This window comes from Cupressus sempervirens, chromosome 5 (genome assembly GCF_028749045.1).
Source record: "Cupressus sempervirens isolate cs-2001-9-10 chromosome 5, ASM2874904v1, whole genome shotgun sequence".
In the NCBI taxonomy this organism is placed as follows: Eukaryota; Viridiplantae; Streptophyta; class Pinopsida; order Cupressales; family Cupressaceae; genus Cupressus; species Cupressus sempervirens.
This window is the reverse complement of record NC_143122.1, coordinates 740,807,513-740,829,129: the sequence shown is the minus strand read 5'-3', so window position 1 is coordinate 740,829,129 and position 21,617 is coordinate 740,807,513.

Genomic DNA, 21,617 nt, shown 5'->3' with positions numbered 1-21,617 from the left:
CTCAAGTACTTCTTTAGATGTATAGTTTTTACTCTTGAAACTTGACTTAGTCATCTTTCCTAGCTGACATTGTTTGCACATGATGTTGTTAGGCTTCTTCAGTTTAGGTAAACCTCTAACTTTATTCATTTTGTTGATACTGACCAGATTATATAAGTTGACATGACATAGCCTTCTATGCCATACCCACACATCATCAAATTTTGCAACAAAACAAGAAGCATTTTCCATATCAAGATAAAATAGATTACTTCTTGTTTGATCTCCTTTTCCTATCAATTTACCATCAGTATCATAGGATTTTGCAATTTTGTTTCCAAATTCTACTTTGTACCCTACATTGCCTAACTGTGAGACACTCAAAAAATTGTAGTTTAGTCCTTCAACATACTATGTATTATAACATAAAATTTTCTCTATAAGCTTAATGGATCATTTTCCTTTGATTTGACATGGAGCGTCATTTCCAAATCTAACACTATTTCCATCATACTGAGTAAAGTTAACAAACTTACTTTTGTCTCTTGTCATGTGATGTGAGCACCCACTATCTATGATCCATTTGTCATTCTTGTTCACACATGTTACTAGTGTTGTAGGATCTTCTTCATTAGACTAGTCTTTAATGGGCACATAAACAACTTCGTCATCATTATCATGAAAATCCTCTTCAAAAATACAACACTTCTTGTCTTTGTCTTTGTAATCTCTCTTATCATGTTCTCTTCTATTTTTGTACTTGCTACCTTCCTTGTAATCCTTTTTTTATGTACACCTTGCAACAATATGTCCTACTTCATTGTAATTGAAACAAATGATAGGCAACTTACCCTTGAATTTTCCTTTGCCTCTGTAAAATCTTCTAGCCAATAATGCTTTCATTTGTTCCACATCTTCCTCATTAGTGCTACTGTCATTGGATACATATTTCATCTTTCTTCCCTTCTTTGATTTCACCTGTTCAATATCTTTCAGTGATAGCTTGGCCTTGAAAGCAGATTCAACATTCTCAAGTCTGTAGTTATCAAAGTTAGATAACTCAAATGTAGTATGTCTACCCACTATACTTTCAAAACTTAGATTGTTTCCTGGTACACATCTTAGTTCTTGTATAGTTGATACTCTAATAGCATAGATAGGGAGCAAGGTTCTTAAGAACTTACTATTAATAGTATCATCAACTAATTGAGCATTCAAACATCTTATTGCACTTACCACTTCCTTTATTCTAGAGGCATACTGAGCAGCATTCTCACTTTTCTCCATTTTCATGTCATCAAACTTTCCTCTGAGGCTTTCTTGTTTTTCTCTTTGGACATTCTGATCTCCTCTATAAATGTTTGACAGGGATTTCCACATCTTGAATGTAGTGTTACATCCTTTGATACCATCAAATTCAACATAGTTGAGTGTAGAAGCAATCTCCAACATTGTCTGATTGTGTTCCTATTTGTTCTTCAAATTTTCTCTAGCAAGAGTACCAGTTGGATGAACATACTCAATAACAATTGAGTTTTGGGAATAATCACCTATGGATCCAAGATGCGGCTTCATCAAACTTTTCCATGCAACAAAGTTGTCTTTGTTGAGCTTAGGAACTTCTCTCTTAGGCATTTTGATCTTTTCCGCTTCTAGTTCCTTTAAACTAAATCAACAACAAGGCTCTGATACCAATTGTTGGAAATGTTTTAGAATAACTGAGGGGGGTAGGGGGGGTGAATTAGTTATCCAAGGTCTAAATTCCCTAATAATACTTTTTCACTAATTATAGTGAGCCCATTAAACTATTCATGCATCCAAACTTAAAACAACTATCTTAGAAAATTATAGCAAATCAACATGTACAAATAAAACATGCAAGATCAACACATGACACAGTGATTTACATGGAAACCCAATTTGGAAAAAACCACTAGTAATATGCTACTCAATTTTCACTCTTCTAAAGTAATGCCCTATTAAAGGCCTACCCTATTAAAGGCTTACAACACACTGTTAAATGTGACCTTGTTAGAGGATTTCACCACACTATTAGGAATGGGCCTGGTTAAAGGACATTGGAACATTTACTTGGAATGTCACCTTGTTATAGGATTTACAACATGGCTATTAAACCAACCTAAGTCCATAGGATTTATACTAACTATTACAATTGCTAGAGAGTAACAATAAGGGCTTTTGATCTGATACAACTCACAACATATCTTGCAAATTTTAGGTCATACTTCAATTCAATCCTTTGCTTGGCTTTAATCATTGTAGCTCTGATAGCTTGTCTTCTTCTCAAGCTTTGTCTCCTTGAGTCTTCTTTCTCATCATACCAATGCAATCATCTCTGAGGTCACCTATCGAAACAGAGTTTCTATGCTCTCTTCCTCCTTAGCACCTTCTTCAGCACTTCATGCTTTCATACTTGACCAACCCTTAGCTTTCTGACCTTGTGACTCCTTAAATAGAAATCTAGAATAATTTTCCTGCTTGATTCTCCCTTTCCAACTTTAGGGTTTTAATATATTAGGTAGGATACAATGTATCTATCCCATATCTCATTTTTATCTAGAAACTTCATCTAGAATCCAGTTGTATTCACCCCAAAAATGTTTTATATAGAGTTTTGTGCCACCAGCTCATCATTCTTATCTTCTATTTAGTTCACAAAATTCTAGATAACAACCATGCTGGCTCAAATCTGGCAAATCTTTCACTTTTCAAATAATATAGTAGCTTGACACTTATTGACTTTCTGATGCTCAGCACATGAACATAACTCGACACTTGATCTTTACTCAACACTTGATCTTCACTCGGCACTTGATCTTGACTTGGAAATTGATCTTCACTCAGCACCTATTGAAAATTTCTTGGGCTTGAACTAGCTTTCTCAACTCCCTCTGATGAATTTAATCAAGCTTTGTAGAAAGTCATATTACAACTACTTCTTCTATAGTTTCTAAGTGTAGCCAATCTCTTCATCTTCAAGTATATTGTCAATACATCACTTTATCATTGTCTTAACTAATCTTTGCACTTCATTAAAAAACCATAACTCAACCTTTCCCTTAGGTTCTTTTGTTACATCTTATTGATTCTTCATCAATCAACTAAGTGATAGTGCTTGGATCTTATAAGCAATTACCATTCTAGCAAATAGTAGGTTTGACATTAGTGACAAAATAATGATTGAACACATTTTGTAGAAACAATATCTTTCATACAATGATCCTTTTCAATCAAATTACAAGATACAGTTCTAAAGTGTGCCCAATTATGGCTACAAAGTTTTGATGATAAACTATGATCTACCATGTGAAAGGTCTACCATGTTAAAGGCTTAAAAAGACTATTAGCTCTCACCTTCATAAAGGATTTCAAACTCATAATTAAGTAATCACTTAGTTAAGAGATTTACAAAAACTTGTTAGGAGTACTCTATTAAGAGATTTACTTTGTATCACTTGTTTGAATGATTCAACACCGTTATCCTTTGGTTAGCATCGTACTGCATAATGTCAAATCTCCTCCTTATTGTTTAAACCTTGATCCTTTTGATTAGATATGTTTCCTCTATCCTTTGATTTCTTCACTCATTTCTCTTTAAACTAATTCTTCAATATATAACTTTATCATAGCCATCTATGCCACCATGAATATCATCTCTTCTCTTAGCATTCATCTCCTTAGACATGTACCATCTCTCATAAAATCTTTAGGGTTTTACCTCCTTAAATGGGAATTAGTATAGATGGGCTAGGTCATGATCAATGGTTGTGGTTGATCCATATTACCACCTAAATCATTCCCTTTTTTGATTGGTTGCATGTATTGTATAGGGATTGACAATACAACTCAATAATTATCTTCTATAATGAAAAAATCATGTTTATGTTAGCCAAAAATGGTTTAAATAGAAGTTTGTGTATTACAAAAATTTGTGAAATAAATCGTTCACTTGACATCCAAAGACTCTAATGCTCAACCTTCACTATTATTCGCATGTTGTAACTGGACTTTTGAATAGCTCAACACTCACTTTTTTCTTGACACCTGAATCACTCATCACATACTATTTACTTAGCTCCTTTTGTTGGCCCAACACCTTAATGACTCAGCATGCACTAACTTCTTGACACCTACTAGTGCTTGACACTAACTATCATATTTCTTAGCATGTATTGTCTAGAGCCTTATGCTCAACATATACTATGCACTTGAATTTCACTATAATTCTACTAGATAATGACTAAGTATTTTGTCATTTCTTTTTGAAAACCAAAATGAGGTCAACACAACATATCTTCATGAATGAAATACTCATCAAACTTACTAATTTGACTTTACAGATTTGGTGCTCTACACTCTCTCCATGCATAACAAAAATTAGGGTCTGTATCATAAAACTCCATCTCATCAAAACCAAGAAATTCAACCTTCATCTCAGTCAACAAATAACATCTTCTACTCAATGCATCTGCAACTTAGTTAGTAACTCCACTCTTATTCTCAATCACAAATGTGAAACTCTACAAGCACTCAACCCACTTTATATCTCTTTTATTCTACTTATCATTGGCTTCTCAAATACTACAAATCTTTATGATCGGTGTACAACAAAAACTCCTTAGGAATCAAATAATGTCTCCACTTCTTCAAGGCTTGAACAATAGTATAAAATTATTGATCATATGCAAGACACTTTCTTTTAGAATCATTCAACTTCTCACTAAAAAAAGTAGTAGGTTTACCTTCCTGACTCAACACAAATCCTATTGCACTACCACATGCATCATATTCGACTTGAAATGCCTTATTGAAATCAAGTAAAGACAGTTTAGATAACTTAGTAACCTTTTTTTTCGAAGTATAAAAACTCTTATCAACCTCATGTGTCCACTTAAAATCCTTTTTATCTCCATTCATAGTCTTAGTCATAGCATTACAAATAGAACTGAAATTCTTTATAAACTTTCTGTAGAAACTAGCCAAACCACAAAATGATCTTACCTCACTAATATTTTGAAGTGTAGGCCATTCCAAAATTTCTTTAACCTTCTCAAGATCCATTCTCAAACCTTCAACTCAAATCACAAAACTGAAATACACAATATCCTCTTGCATAAAGGAACACTTTTTCAAATTAATCAACAACTTCTCATCTTTCAATCTCTGCAATACTTTCCTAAAATGCACAAGATGTTATTCCTTAGTCTTACTAAATATCATAATATCATCCAAATAAATAATCACAAACTTATTCAAGAATCTTTTTAGAACATCACTCATCAACCTCATGAAAGTACTACATATATTTATCAAACCAAAAGGCATAACTAACCATTCACACAAACCATCTTTTTTCTTGAAAGCAATATACCATTCATCACCTTTTCTAATTCTGATATGATGATAACTACTCTTCAAATCAATCTTGGTAAAATACTTTTCTCCACTCAAAAATCCCATTATGTCATCTATCCTTGACATAGGAAACTTATATTTGACTGTCATCTTATTAATAGCTCTAGATTGGTACACATTCTCCATTCTCCATTCTGCATTCTTCTTGGGTACTAATACAGTAAGTATAACATATGAACTCAAAATTTCTCCACTCAAACCTTTCTACAATAATTTTTGCACTTGAATATTATGTTCTTCGTTTTCTATAGGTGTTAACCTATATGGTGCTTTATTCAAAAAAATAGCTCCAGAATTTAGGTCCATAGAATAACCTATACATTTTACTGATGGTAAACCATTAGGTATATATTCAACTACAATCTCTTCATACTCATTTAGCAAGCTTTTAGTTTATGTTGAGACTCGACCTTTACCATTTTCTACTACTCGACCTCTATCTATTGCTTGGGCATTACTGTGCTTTGTCATTCAGTCATTACTACCATGACTTGACCCTCTAGGAATTATAGCAAAATAGACTCAGTTCTTTTTTTATCTCCTTCTCAAATTACTTTCTACTAACCATACAAAGTCTTATAGTAGTACAATTTATCTTATCAAGAGATTCAATCCAAGGTATCAATGTATCCATAGCTCCATTTTGTCCAAATAGTATATTGATTCAATCTTTAATCATTTACAACATGTTTATCATATTTCCAATACCCACCCAATAAAATATGACAACAACCCATAGTCATAATATCACACAAGACTTTGTCAAACTAATATCCAATCTTTAATTTCACAACACATGCTCACTTACCAATATCTTATGCTCATCCCTAATCCATAAATCATGATAGGGTTTGGAATGCTTCAACTTCTACAACTACAACTTTATAACCAACTCCTCTTATGCCAAGTTTTTTGAGCTTCCATAGTAAATTATCACTTTGCAACATTTCCTAGCTATCTTATATTTGGTCTTGAAAATACTTCTCCTATGAATAGGTTCTTTATAGTCAATTTTATCACTACACAAAGCTCTTCTTACCATCAAATTTTCTCCAACCTAAGGATCACTCTGAGGGTGCACAGATTCACCTTTTATTACAACATTCCTGCTATCACTTTCATTTTCACTAGAGTGTCTACATCCAATGGATCGCTGCCTTCCATTGCCACATCTAAAACAAGTAGCACAAAATTGACCTCTAGGATAAGAATTGCATCTTCCTCAATAAGAACTATTACCTCCTCAATAAGAACTAATACTTTTTCACATAGATTTTCCCATATCTTGCATATAATTGTCAGATATATCACCTTCTCCATAAGATTTGCCTATGCCTCTTTGGAATCTACTAGCTCTACCTGTCTCTCTTTTCTCATTCTTCTTTGTCAAGATCTCCTCAGCCTACAAGGAATATTTATATGCTTCATCAACACTTTCAAATTTCAAAAAACTTATCTCATCTTGAATTCTAGATCTCAAGTCATCTAGATACCTTGCAACATTCTCAACCTCATCATCCACATGTCTAAATTTTATTTCCAACCTATAGAATTCCTTAGTGTACTCCTTCATAGTCATGTCCTTTTGTCTAAATTTTTTTCATTTTTCTCAACAAGTTAACTTGGTAATCTACAAGAATTAACTTCTTCTTCACCTTGTTCACCATTTTTGGCTAGGTCCTAATCTTCTCCTTTCCTCTTCTATGTTAATAATTTGAAAATTCTCCCACCACAGTGACATGAACTTTTAACCTAGTGATTGCAATCTTCACCTTCTATTATCAAGTGTCCCTTCAAACTCAAAGAACATCTCCATATCAGAGATGCAATCCAACATATCATTGGTGTCCAGTTTTCAATCATAAGGAACAACTTCCACAACATATTTTGAATGTTCCTCAGATAACACTCTAAACAATCCTTCATCATCTTGATCTTACTTAGGTTCTGGATTATGGTTTTATGTCATTGCTCCATCACCACTTACATCATCAAGATACACTCCTCTCCTCTAGGTTGTTTCCATAGCATCTAATCTGGTTGAAATTTGTCTCAACATGTCAATAATAGAAGTGTCAACATTTCCTCTTCCTCAAACCATCTTTGCAAACAAGTTACTATGAGATTGTAACCCTCTATAAGTTATAGGTCAAATCTACAGGTCTGCCACCCTACAACCAAATCCAACTTAGGGTTCCACATGATCTAGTTTCCACAAGGATTAACCTCAATATTTGATACCATTGAACATAAGGAGGTTTTGAAAAGCTAAGGCCAAAGGCACACCTAACTAACCAACCACCTTGCTAAGTAAACACAATGGAAGAAAAAAATATAGAGAATAGCACTAAGGAGGGAGGGAGGGAGAGAGAGAGAGAGAGAGAGAGAGAGAGAGAGAGAGAGAGAGAGAGAGAGAGAGAGGGGTAAAAGCTTTATTGATTCATCCAATTACTAGCATACATGCCCAGTTGTAAGACCTTCTAGCTTATGACCAAGAAGATTTACAAAATTCTAGACTTAATTCAGACTTCCAATTTCCTCAACTTTGATCTCTCATCCAAACTCTCTAAGTGAGCTTTTCCCATTTTCACCTAAACCTAAACACCCCTATTTATAATTTCCAAAATGACTTACAAAAGATTCTAGATCATTATATAATAGAAGACCAACCTTAAAATGGTTGGTGCACATTCCAAGATGAGATCCTAACATTAAATTCACAATCCAAATTAAATACATAAGTCAGCTCAAACTAAGAACCAATCATAGACAAACTTGGTCAAAGAAGGAATTGAGCATCAACAAATATCAAGTTCACTTGGGACATGAAGGAACACTCAACCATCATTGGACAACTTGATAGTAACTGAAAAAATGAACAAAAATGAGCAGGATTACAAGGAAATCTAGAATGCTCCTACATCATGAATCATCGAGAATTGAACATTGGAATGCATTAAAATGAATTATTAGATATTTAAAAGGTTCATCCAACAATTTTTTACAAATTTAAGCCCTTGATATTTGTTATAAAGACTAACATGGATTTGGAAAGGGATTTAGATATCAGGAAAAGCACCACATAACATATATTTACTATTAATGAGAGAAAAATGAGTTGGATATCCATATTCCAAAAGATGAATGGTTTATCCCCTGTAGAATAAAAGTAGGTTATTTCTACAAAGGAACTTAAGGATATGGATGATTTTTTTATGGAACAATTGGTAAAATTATAAGATGCATATTATTTGTTTATGGATATCCCAAATGTTATTCATCTTGCCAAGAATTGTGTCTTACATTTAAAATCCAAACATATATAGTTGAAGTAAATTACTTTTTTTGGTCAATTTTAAATAATAGAGAATTAAATATTAAAAGGGTTCCTACAAATGACAATACAAAAAATCTGTTTACAAAGGTATCAAATGAGAAGTTGAACTCCTCTTCAACTTTGATTGATGTTCTAGATTAAAATCAATTAAAATAGAATAGAGTCCAACATGATTTTCATTCTAGTAAGAAATACAAGATCAATGGTGTTATGATTAGCCTCCAAGTGGGAGGTTATTATTGTGAAGTCTAGTTAGTGTCCAAGAGGGAGATTCTTGTTATATGAAGCCTAATAAAACTCAAGATTATTTTTCTCCATTTTTATTTGCAAGATTTCCATCCCAATTTGTCTGCGGCAACTTGGGATAAGTGCCTCCAAGATGGGGTCAACTGGTACCGCCCCTTGTGAGGTCTAGGGGTAGAGCTAAAAATAAGTTTATTATTGTAAAATATATCAAAATTTATTTTTCTATTAGATGACATATTCTAACCATATGATCTAGGTGGATCTTGAAGAACTAAATAATTCAACCCACTTAGAATCTCTCAAAATTGGTATCAATGCATAGTGCATCATGAAACATTCTCGACACTACTTGAAGTTTGTAAAAGGAGTCTATTTGCTTGAGATATACTTGGTCAAATTTTTGGTCAATCAACAAATCAAAGGGCTCAAGAAAACGTAAAAATTAAAGTCATAAAAAATGATTAAATATTGGTCTCACTGCAAAAAGTTCATTGATAGCTTTCCATGGTGTTCGTTTCTTCAAAATGTGAGATAATATTTGGGAGATATTAGAGAAATAATTTTACCTAAAAAAAGGAGCTCCTTATTTTTCAAAAGCCCCTTTTTTTTTGGGTCTATATTTCCTGATAAATTGGCCACAAACTATTTTTTTTAATATTTCATTTACTATCACTAGTTTAAAGGCTTCAATAATGAATAAACACCTATAAAATATAGAGCTTTCTTGAAATATATCTCCTCTATAACTAAGGATGCAAATCCTAAAAATATTAAAGATATTTCTAAGGAGAGCCAAAAAATATTAAAATAATTTATAAATGTCTTAGATAAATTATGAGAAGAATTTTAGTATAAAATTATAAATCATTCATTCTTTGGAAAGTATATTATTTTGTAAGATTTTATTGATAGGGAGATAGCTATATGAAAATGGGAGATTTGTAAATATTATGATTTTCACCATAATAGGCAAATAAACTCGTATAAAAGGGGGATTGTTTTCCTTAGAATAACAATGAAGCTTGGGGAAGTCTTTCAATCCTAGAGATTAGAATTTGGGAGAAATTATCTAGAGAATTAAGTGGTCTCCTGATATGAGATAAAAACTTAGAATTTTCTTGAGAGTATTATTTAAAAATTTTTGTCATTATTGTAAGGGCTTCGTGGCTATCATATTCATTTTCTCTTGTTGAGAGAGATAGAGAGAGCTACAATTTCATTGCTTAGCATTGTTAAAATGATGGAGTCAAGCCAAATAATAGAATGGACTCAACAGGAAAGGGAAACTTTATTAACTATGAAAAATGCTGATAGACTTAGTACAAAGAAAAAAAAACCTTCAAAACATGCCCTATGGGCTTACAATAGTATAAATCTAGAGATAATTTCTCCTCCCAGTACCTCCTCTCAAACTCCACTCTGAATTGCCTTTTATAATGCCAAAAATGTTCTTAAATAGACCCCAAAGGGTTAAGGATTAGGAATACATTCTAGAAAGTGCCAGTTGGCATCCACCACCCAAATAGAAGGCTCCAAAAGTCACATTAGAAGTTGATGCAAAATTAGAAGAATCCAAAAATGGTAGCCAAACTTCTAGAAGGCATAACTTTTGAACCATAGCTCCGATTGACGAACCATTTACATTTTTGGAAAGCTCTCAGAGTGCTCTATAGCCATATGGACCAGATTCACTCATCCCCCATTTTAAAGCCCTATAAAAGGTCATTTAATGCCACTGACTTGACTTTGAAGCATTCTTAGGAGGTCTCCAAAAACCAAAAAACTGCAATAACTTTCAAACCGTGGGGCCTTTTGACCTGATTCATTTTTTTGAATGTTTGAAATTACAATTATAATCATCCCACCAATTTACACTTTCTAACTCATCATAGTTATGGCTCGATTACATAGTCCTATTTTTTTGACATTTACACGTATCCCAAGGTGCTTAAAAACTCTAACCCAAAACACTAATAGTGGAACTATGAGAGTTGGAACCTTTATTTGACCCAAATGGGTATCTATAAATGAAAACACATGAAATAGAAACTATGTCTACGTATATTTTTTTGGGTGACACAAGATTGCCCTTATACCTCTGGATGCTCGTGCATCAAAAAAGTGACGAAGGAGCTAGGCATGAACATGTTCCTAGCATGTTCCTATCATCACATTGTGGAAGCATGAAACACATTGTAACTTCATGGAGGACCATGGTGATGTATGAGTTTTGCATTATAATAGTTGCATCAATCTTGCGAGTTTATAGATTCAGAGATGTAGCCAGAGTCTAATGAACTCCGAAATCAAATCCTTTGTCTCTTGTTCTTTCTAATGCATATTATTGTCTATTTAGTATTTTACACATCTATAAGTATTATTTTCTCAATTCACAAGCAATGTCAATATCAATCTTCATTTTAAATTTGTTTCCTAGTGAATCATACATGGAGTTTATAGATCAAGTTTGGTATTAGAGCCAGTCTGAGAAGTTGCAGGTTGTGAGATACTTGGAAAAAATTCAAAGAAAGTAAGGCAAGATGGCTTCACATAAGAAAAATTATTTTCCATTTTTCTTTGATTTATAATTTTACAAGGACTCCATGGAGATGAAAGCTAGGGTTGATGAGATGTATGAAGAATGGAACTTTGTGAAAGAAGGCTTCTTGAAGGAAGCTAAAGATACAAACTTATTGAAATCTCCTCATTCTTCTTATTCTCTTCCTTGTTCTCTTGGTCATTGTCATAAACGATCTAAAAATATTTGATTGAGCTTTTTAACTAGGATGGGAAATAAAGTAGATGGCCTTTGAGTTCATGGATGAAGTATGGTTGAACCTATGAAGGTGAAAGCTAGACCTCACTATAGAAGATTGGAGAATGGTGGAGGAGAATGCCCCAAGTTAGTGGATGCAAATAATTCTATGAAAGAACAATCTTCGAAAAAATATGAGGGAAGCAATGAAACATAAACCTCAAATAGTGGTGACATGTGTAAGATATGCAAGAGAAGAGAAAACACATATTCTTCTCAGCATGCATGTACCAAGGGTGACCATGAAAGGTATAGAAACCCTAGTAATTCCAATGTTTCTTTTGATTATAAGAAAGTTGGAAATGTAGAAAGTTTATGGTTTAGAAAAACATGCACATTTTGTGGATTGAACAACCATAGTGTTTCCAAGTGTTGAAAAAAAAATGGCTTTTTTTAGGAAGGTCCAATCAACTAGTAAAGTGATAGTCCATCAAGACACATCTCCAAACTAGAAGAAAGAGAAGGGAAAGAAAGGTTGGATGTTGAAAATACCTCTCTTATTACAATCAATGTGGACATCAAAAAGCTCATTGTTGGAAGCTTCATTGAGTGCTTCATCCAAAGGATAAGAAGAAGATTGTAGTCAATTCTCTGTTGGTGAACAATAGGAAAATGAATATGGCCAACATGTTATAACCCTAAAATAGTTTAATACTTGTATAAAAGGGCTTAGGGTTAGGGATTGTTGATTATAGTGGGATGCAAAATTAGTTTTTGCGATGGGATTGAGCTGTAAGGGATTACAAATTGTAATCAGATTGTAATCATTGGATTGTAATAAGATCAAACTTGCTATTTGGTGGATGTAGCCCAGGATTGGGTGAACCATGTTAAATCTTGGTGCCTTGTGTTCATTTTGGTGTGATCTATTATTTTATGTTATTGGTTATATTTTCATGTAGTTTTTATTTCTATCCATGGTTTAATCCTAACAAGTGGTATTAGAGTGAGGTTGTCTTTCGGTTATCCTCTACAGGAAAGTCTCTCGATTGGGTGGGAGTGATGGCAGATGAGGGTAAGTTGAGGGTTGATAGGTTTAATGGGAAAACCTTCTAGTTATGGAAGATGCAAATGGAAGACTATCTTTATCAGAAGGATTTATGGAAGCTGTTGGAAGGCAAACCCAAGAATTAGGGAACTATGTTAGATGTTGAATGGGATCTTCTGGATAGAAAGGCACTTGCAAGTATTCGGTTATGCCTGGCACCATCAATTGCATTTAATATTACAGAAGCAAAGACTACATAAGACTTGACGAAAAACCTAGCAACACTGTATGAAAAGCCCTTTGCTTCAAATAAGGTATTTCTCATGAAGCATTTATTTAATATGAAAATGGTAGAAGGTGGATCTATTGCAGATCATTTAAATGAGTTTAATACTATTACTAGTTAGTTATCTTCTGTGGGTATCAATTTTAATGAATAAATTAGGGCTCTCTTGTTTTTGTGTTCTTTTCCTGAAAGTTGGAATGGCTTGGTAATGGTAGTGAGTAATTTTGTTCCTAGATCTAGTACCCTCAAATATGATGATATAATTGGTGTTGTTTTGAGTGAGGAAACTCATAGGAAATCCTCAGGTGGATCTACATCAGGAAGTGCTTTGAATGCACAAAGCAGGGACAGAACAAGTGAGAGAGGAAATAACTCTAGAAATAATGGGAAATCAAGGGGAAAGTCAAAGGGGAAGAGGTCTCAATCAAGAGGACCAAACGACTGTTGGTATCATGGCAAACCAGGTCATACAAAAGAAAGATTGTTGGAATTGAAAGAAAAATGAAGGAGATAAATTAGATGGAGACAAGGAGGCAAATGTGGTAAGTAAAAAATCTGAAGAGGATGCTTTACTTTTGTCTTTAGAAAGTGTTGATGATTCATGGGTTTTAGATTCTGGTGCTTCATTTCATGCTACACCTCCTAGAGGTTATTTCATTGATTATGTCCAAGGCGATTTTGAGCTCGTTTATTTGGGGGATAATGAACCCTGCCAGATTGTTGGAAAGGGTAAAATTAAGATTAATTTGTAAAATGGGAATCATTGGCTACTACATGAGGTAAGAAATGTTCCAAGGCTGAGTAAAAATTTAATTTCAGTAGGGCAACTCGGTGATGGGGGTTGTGTAGTTATTTTTAATGATAAAAATTGGAAGGTTTCAAAAGGTTCCCTTGTAGTAGAAAAAGGTGTGAAAGTAGGCAACTTATATCTTTGACAGGTCATATTGTTCCTTCTACTTTGATTGTTTCAGAGAAAAATGAATGTTCAGGAACAATTGCTACAGTTGAGTAGGGAGAACAAATAGCTACTATAGATTCTGATACAATGCTGTGACACAACAGACTTGGCCACATGAGTGAGAAAGGTATGAAATTACTTCATTCAAAGAAAGTTTTACCAAGTCTAAAATGTGTTAATATGGATCTATGTGAAAGTTGTGTGTATGGAAAACAAAAGAGAGTGAGTTTGTAAAGACTGGGAAGGAAAACAAAAAGGAGAAATTAGAGCTTGTGCATACAGATGTATGGGAACCAACTCAGGTATTTTCCCTTGGTGGATCTCATTATTATGTTACATTTATTGCTGATGCAACTAGAAAAGTATGGATTTATTTCCTTAGAAAAAAATCTGATGTATTTCAAACTTTTTAAAAAATGGAAAAGCTTGGTTGAAAATGAGACTGGTAAGAAATTAAAATGTCTTAGATCTAATAATGGTGATGAGTATTGCAGTCATGAATTTGAAGATTATTGCTCCACTAATGGTATTCGTAGACAGAAAACTATTCCAAGGACTCCACAGGAAAATGGAGTGGCTGAATGCATGAATAGGACTATAATGAAGCTTGCAAGGAGCATGAGGTTGCATGCTGGGTTTCCCTTACACATGTGTGTGGAGGCTATCAATACTATAGTATATTTGATTAATAGATGTCCCTCTAATCCTTTGGGTTGTGGTATTCCAGATGAAGCATGGACTGGTAAGAAGGTGAGTTATTCTTTTCTCAAGACCTTCGATTGTGAAGCCTTTTCTCATATAGACTTTGAAAATAGAACCAAGCTAGAAGCTAAATCAAAGAAATGTGTCTTTGTTGGATATGGAATTAATGAATTTGGTTATAGGCTTTGGGATTTTGAAAATTATAAAATTGTTAGAAGTCAGGATGTCATATTCAATGAGAAAGTGTTGTACAAAGATCTATTGTAGCAACATGAGAAGAAAGAAGATGATTATGTAGTGTTGGATGATACTCCAAAAGCTAATGTTCCAACCATTCTTCATGATGTGCAACAACTGCAACAACAAATACCACACACACCAGTGAATGTTAGATGGTCAACGAGGAAAATTAGACCTCCACAAAGATTTTCTCCCTCTTTGTATTCTATTTTACTTACTGATTCTGGTGAACATGAAAGTTATGATGAAGTTGTGCAGGTGGATACTAAGATTCAGTGGGAGTCTACAATGAAAGATGAAATGGACTCTTTGCTAAAGAATAAAACATGGGATTTGTGCAAGTTGCCTACAAGTAAAAAGGATTTACACAATAAGTGGGTGTACAGGTTGAAAGAAGAGGATGGAGGTAAGAAATGATTTAAGGTCAAGTTAGTTTTCAAAGGATTTGTATAGAAAAAGGGAATTGATTTTGATGAGATATTTTCTCCTATAGTTAAAATGACTTCTGTTCATACTATTTTAAGTCTTGTGGCTACTGAAGATTTGCATTTAGAGTAGTTGGATGTTAAAATAGCCTTCCTTCATGGTGATTTGGATGAAGAAATATATATGTCTCAGCCATAGGGATTTGAGGTCAAAGGTAAGGAGACCTTAGTGTGCAAATTGAAGAAACGTTTATATGGCTTGAAGTAAGCACCTCGGTAATGGTATCTAAAATTTGACAGGTTTATGAATGAGCATGGCTATAACATGTGTCATTTAGATTATTGTGTTTATTTTAAGAGGTTGGATGTCATATTCAATGAGAAAGTGTTGTACAAAGATCTATTGTAGCAACATGAGAAGAAAGAAGATGATTATGTAGTGTTGGATGATACTCCAAAAGCTAATGTTCTAGACTTTCCTCATGATGTGCAACAATCACAACAAAAAATACCACACAAACCAATGAATGTTAGATGGTCAATGAGGTAAATTAGACCTCCACAAAGATTTTCTCCCTCTTTGTATTCTATTTTACTTACTAATGCTGATGAACTTGAAAGTTTTGATGAAGCTGTGCAGGTGGATACTAAGATTTAGTGGTAGTCTGCAATGAAAGATGAAATGGACTCTTTGCTGAAGAATAAGACGTAGGATTTGTGCAAGTTGCCTACAGGTAAAAAGGCTTTACAGAATAAGTGGGTTTACAAGTTGAAAGAAGAGCAAGGAGGTAACAAAATATTTAAGGCTAGGTTAGTTGTAAAAGGATTTGCATAGAAAAAGGGAATTGATTTTGACGAGATATTTTCTCCTGTTGTTAAAATAACTTCTATCCATACTGTTTTAAGTCTTGTGGCTACTAAAGATTTTCATTTAGAGCAGTTGGATGTTAAAATAGCCTTCCTTCATGGTGATTTGGATGAAGAAATATATATGTCTCAGCCATAGGGATTTGAGGTCAAAGGTAAGGAGACCTTAGTGTGCAAATTGAAGAAACATTTATATGGCTTGAAGTAAGCTCATCGGTAATGGTATCTAAAATTTGACAGGTTTATGCATGAGCATGGATATAACAGGTGTCATTTAGATTATTGTGTTTATTTTAAGAGGTTGGATGATGATAGTTACATTATTTTATGTTTATATGTTGATGATATGCTTGTAGCTGGGTCTAACATGGATCATATTAAGGGGCTGAAATGCCAGTTAGAATATGCATTTTCTATGAAGGATTTGGGGGTAGCAAAAAAAATCCTTGGTATGAAGATTTGCAGAGATAGGAAGAATAGAACATTGACACTATCTCAGGCTGATTATATTGAGAAGGTGTTGCAACATTTCTCTATGGGGAATGCTAAAGCTATTAGCACACCTTCACCTGGTCATTTGAAATTGACTAAGGAGATGTGTCCTAAGACACAGGAAGAGGAGAATAAGATGTCCAAGGTACCCTATGCTTCAAGTGTAGGAAGCTTGATGTAGTCTATGGTATGCACTAGGCCAGATATTGCCCATGCAATGGGAGTTGTTAGTAGGTTTATGAGTCATCCAGGATTTGAGAGTTAGAATGTTGTCAAGTGGATTCTCAGATATTTGAGAGGAACATCCAATAAATGTTTACACTTTGGAGGCTCTACTACTGATTTATAGGGATATGTTGACTCAGATTTGGTAGGGGATATTAATACTAGGTAGAGTACTATAGGTTATGTCTTTATTGTTGGTAGGGCAGCCATGAGCTGGGTTTCTAGGTTACAGAAGATTAATGCTCTATCCACTACAGAGGCAAAGTATGTTGCTGCTACAGAGACAGCTAAGGAGATTATATGGCTTCAGTTCTTCTTGAAAGAATTGGGACATCCTCAAAAAGATAATTATTTGTTCACAGATAGTCAGAGTGCCATTCATCTTGCAAAGAATTTTGCTCTATATTCTAAGACAAAACACATACAGTTGCGGTACCATTTCATTCGGTCAATTTTGGAGGATGGACAGTTAAAGCTAGCAAAGATACATACAAATGACAATCCAGCAGATATGTTCACAAAGGTTGTAACAAGGGAGAAGTTGAACTCCTCTTCAGCTTCGGTTGGTCTTTTAGACTAAACATGAATAAAAGAACAACAAAGTCCAGGGTGGTTTGATCTAGTGGGAGCCCCATGTGGTAGTGGTATTTCTATAGGATTAGTCTCCAAGTGAGAGATTGTTGTTTAGTGTGGAGCCTAATCAATCCCCAAATGGGAGATTGTTAGATTATGGTGATTGATCAAGAAAGTACTTTACATACTTCATAATTAGTGGGGTTCGGGGCTGTGGTTGACGTTGTAGCCAACATGTGGCTACAACATGTTATAACCCTAAAGCAGTTTAATACTTGTATAAAAGGGCTTAGGGTTAGGGATTGTTGATTATAGTGGGATGCGAAATTAGTTCTTGCAGCAGTATTGAGCTGTAAGGGATTATGGATTGTAATAAGATTGGACTTTCTATTTGGTGAATGTAGCCTAGGGACTGGGTGAACCATGTGAAATCTCGGTGCCTTGTGTTTATTTTGGTGTGATCTATTATTTTCTGTTATTGGTTATATTTGCATGTAGTTATTATTTCTGTCCATGGTTTAATCCTAACATAACATGTTTTAGATCAATAGTAGCTAGGGTAATGAATATAGAAAGATGTGAGAAAATGCAAATGGGTAGCAATGCAATCGTAATCTTCATAATTATTATACAACTTTTTCATGAAGCAGGTGTACAAACAAGGTGGATAAATACTGGATAAGTGGGAAGAATTTTTTTTTTCAATTAGTGTCTAATTAAGAAACTTTTGGAGGTACAAAACTTCCTTTAGTGGGGGGAGGAGTGATCTAGGTGGATCTTAAAGACCTCAAAAATTCAACCCACTTGGAATCTCCCAAAATTGGTATCAATGTGGTAAAACATTTCTAACACTACTTGAAGGGTACAAAAGGAGTTTGTTTGCTCAAGATATGCTTGGTCAAAGGTTTGGTCAATCAACAAATCAAAGGGCTAAAGAAAAGCTAAAAATTAAAGTCACTGAATATTGATCTCACTACAAAGAGTTCATTGAGAGATTTCCAATGACATTCATTTCATCAAAATCCTAAATAATATGGATGATATTAGAGAAACAATTTTACCTCAAAAAAAAGGAACTCCATATTTTCACGGAACCCTATTTTTTTGAGTCTATATTTCCTAACAAATTAGCCACAAACTTTTTTAAAAAAATATGTCATTTACCATCTCTATTCTAAAGGCTTGGATTATGAATAAATCCTTATAAAATAGCAATCTCTCTTTAAATATATGTCTATTATGGGTATGTGCAGGATCACGGTGTGCCAAAAAGTGGCGATCTGAAAAATATGTAGTTCTGAAATGCCTCAAAGAATTTCAAAATCTATTCCCACTTTTTTCCCACCCATCCTGATACTAAATGAAAACAATTAATACTTTTATAATTCCTACTATATCTTTCAATACCAACCTTATATGGTCATCTTTAAAACATCCCGAAAATGTGTTTTTGGTATGTTCTTATGTGTTTTTTACTTCAAGCATGTAGCTGATGACTTTTTTTTACCAAAATTTGATGTAATGAAAATGGTTTCTTAAGAATGTTCTTAGCTTTTCATAAATGTAATTTTTGTCAAATTACGAGTTCAGTAAGTAATTATTACTTATTTTCCAATGGAGTTAGCTACAAAGTGCTAATTGACATTCTGGTTGAAAAATAGCTATAACTTTCAAACCGTATAAGATTTGTGAAATCCAAAAGATGCGTCACATTCTATGCTTTGACTAGTATAAGAAAAAAAAAAGAAAAACTTAATTTTGATTTTTTTTGAACTAGTTAAGGTGGTCAAACACAGGAGTTTTTTAATTCTGAAAATAGTATAGTAGAAAATTCATAATTAATTATTTATTTGGAACAAAAATTGCCAAAAATATGCGTCACATCCAGGCATGAGTCTACTTTTTATATCTAAAATTATATTTAAAAATATTATCATTTGATTATGATTAAGGTGGTCAGACATACACCTACTTTTTATTTTTGCCCTAAAATTTTTGTAGTACTGCATTAAAATCCAAACTTTTGACCAATCAAATAATTTTTTCTCCAAATAAGGCCTTGTAGTTTAGAAACTAGATTCAATTTCCTACAGATTATTTTCTTACAAATTTTTGATATAAAGTCCAGAACCACTTTAAAATTATGTGTCAAGTTGACATAACCTTGATTTGCTGGTTTTTCACTGCCACTTAAGGCCATAGTTTGGTACACCATGATCTTGCACATACCCTTATAATTAAGGATGCAAATCCTTAAAGTATTAAAACTATTTTTAAGGCGAGCCAAACACATATTAAAATGATTTATAAATTTTTTAGATAATTTGGAGAAGGATTTTAGGATCAAATTATAAATTATAAATTATTCATTCATTGGAAAGTATATTATTTTGTAAGATTTTATTAATGGGGAGATTGTTATATAAAAATGGGAGATTTGTAGATATTATGGTTTTCACCATAATAGACAAATAAACTTGTATACAAGGGGGATTAGTTTCTTTAGAAGGAAAATTAAACTTAGAGAAGTCTTTGAATCCCAGAGAGTAGAATTTATAATAGAATTATGTAGAGAATTAAGTGGTCTCATGATATAAGACAAAAACATAAACTTTTTTGAGAGTATTATTTAGGGCTTTATGTCATTATTCTAAGGGCTTTGTGTCTATTCTATTATTTTCTCTTGTTCATATATATATATATATATATATATATATATATATATATATATATATATATATATATATATATATATATATATATATATATATATATATCTATATATATATATATATATATAGAGAGAGAGAGAGAGAGAGTTGCAATTTTATTGCATAGTATTGTAGAAAGGACAAAGGAGCTAGGCACGAACATGTTACTAGCAAGTTCTTATCATCGCAGTATGGAAATGGGAAGCACATTATAACTCCATGGAAGACCATGGTGATGTCTAAGTTTTTCATCATAAAAATGGTATTGATCTTGCAAGTTTGCAAACCTGAAGACTTAGCCAAAGTCCAGTGAACTCCAAAATCAAATCCTTTGTCTCTTGTTCTTTCTAATGCATATTTTTGTTTACTTAGTTGTTTTCTACATTTCTATGTATCTTTTTCCTAATTCACAAGCAACATCAATATCAATCTTCATTTTAAATTTGTATCCCAGTAAATCATAAAAATTTAAGTGATTCATAACATGGAGTTTACCAATCACTATATTTTCTAACTAATATGTCTTGCTATTATGGCTTAGGGTTAAAAAAATTTAACATGAGAATTTGGTAGCTTATTGCAGCAATATTTAGTTGCAAAGGATTTCTTCTTATAATCAAGTGGATCCACTAGATAATAATATCATACTCTATTTGGTAGATGTAGCCTCAAATTGGGTGGAACACATTAAATCTCTATGTCTTCTTGTTTTATTTTTCAAGCCCTAACAAGTACTTAATGAATTAGTTGAAAACACCTATGTCCCAACAATAAATGGAAAGAAAATGTAAGTACACTTTAATGAACACAAAATTTATTTCATTTATGTGTATAACTATCATATGTTTCCTATTGGTGAATGTTTTTGTTTTTACATTGCTAATGTTTTCAATATTTTAGCATGTTGAGAGTACTCAAGGTAAAAACTTGGCAAGTTTTGAATACTATAGCTAATAGGATAAATTTGATAGTTCTACACTACCAAAATTCCTCACTATGAGCACCCTCCTTAAACATGAAATTAGATGTTGCATTTTCATCACTGGTTTCTTAGAATACCTTAGATTCTATATGATGTAAATAAGTTTCATGGAATAATAAAGCCAATATATGTGAATACCAAGAAATTTAATTGCTTGACAGCTCATTTATAAATTGCATTGAACAAAAGAACTTGGCTTACCCATTAAAATGAAAATTCAAAGTATTCACACAAGTGTGATACATAAAAGAAAACACATTAAGAAATAATTAGCAATTGATAAATAAAAGAAAACCATGTTTATCAAGCACAACTTTCTTCTCTTTTTGTTCTAAATTTTGGTGGTCTCCAAAAC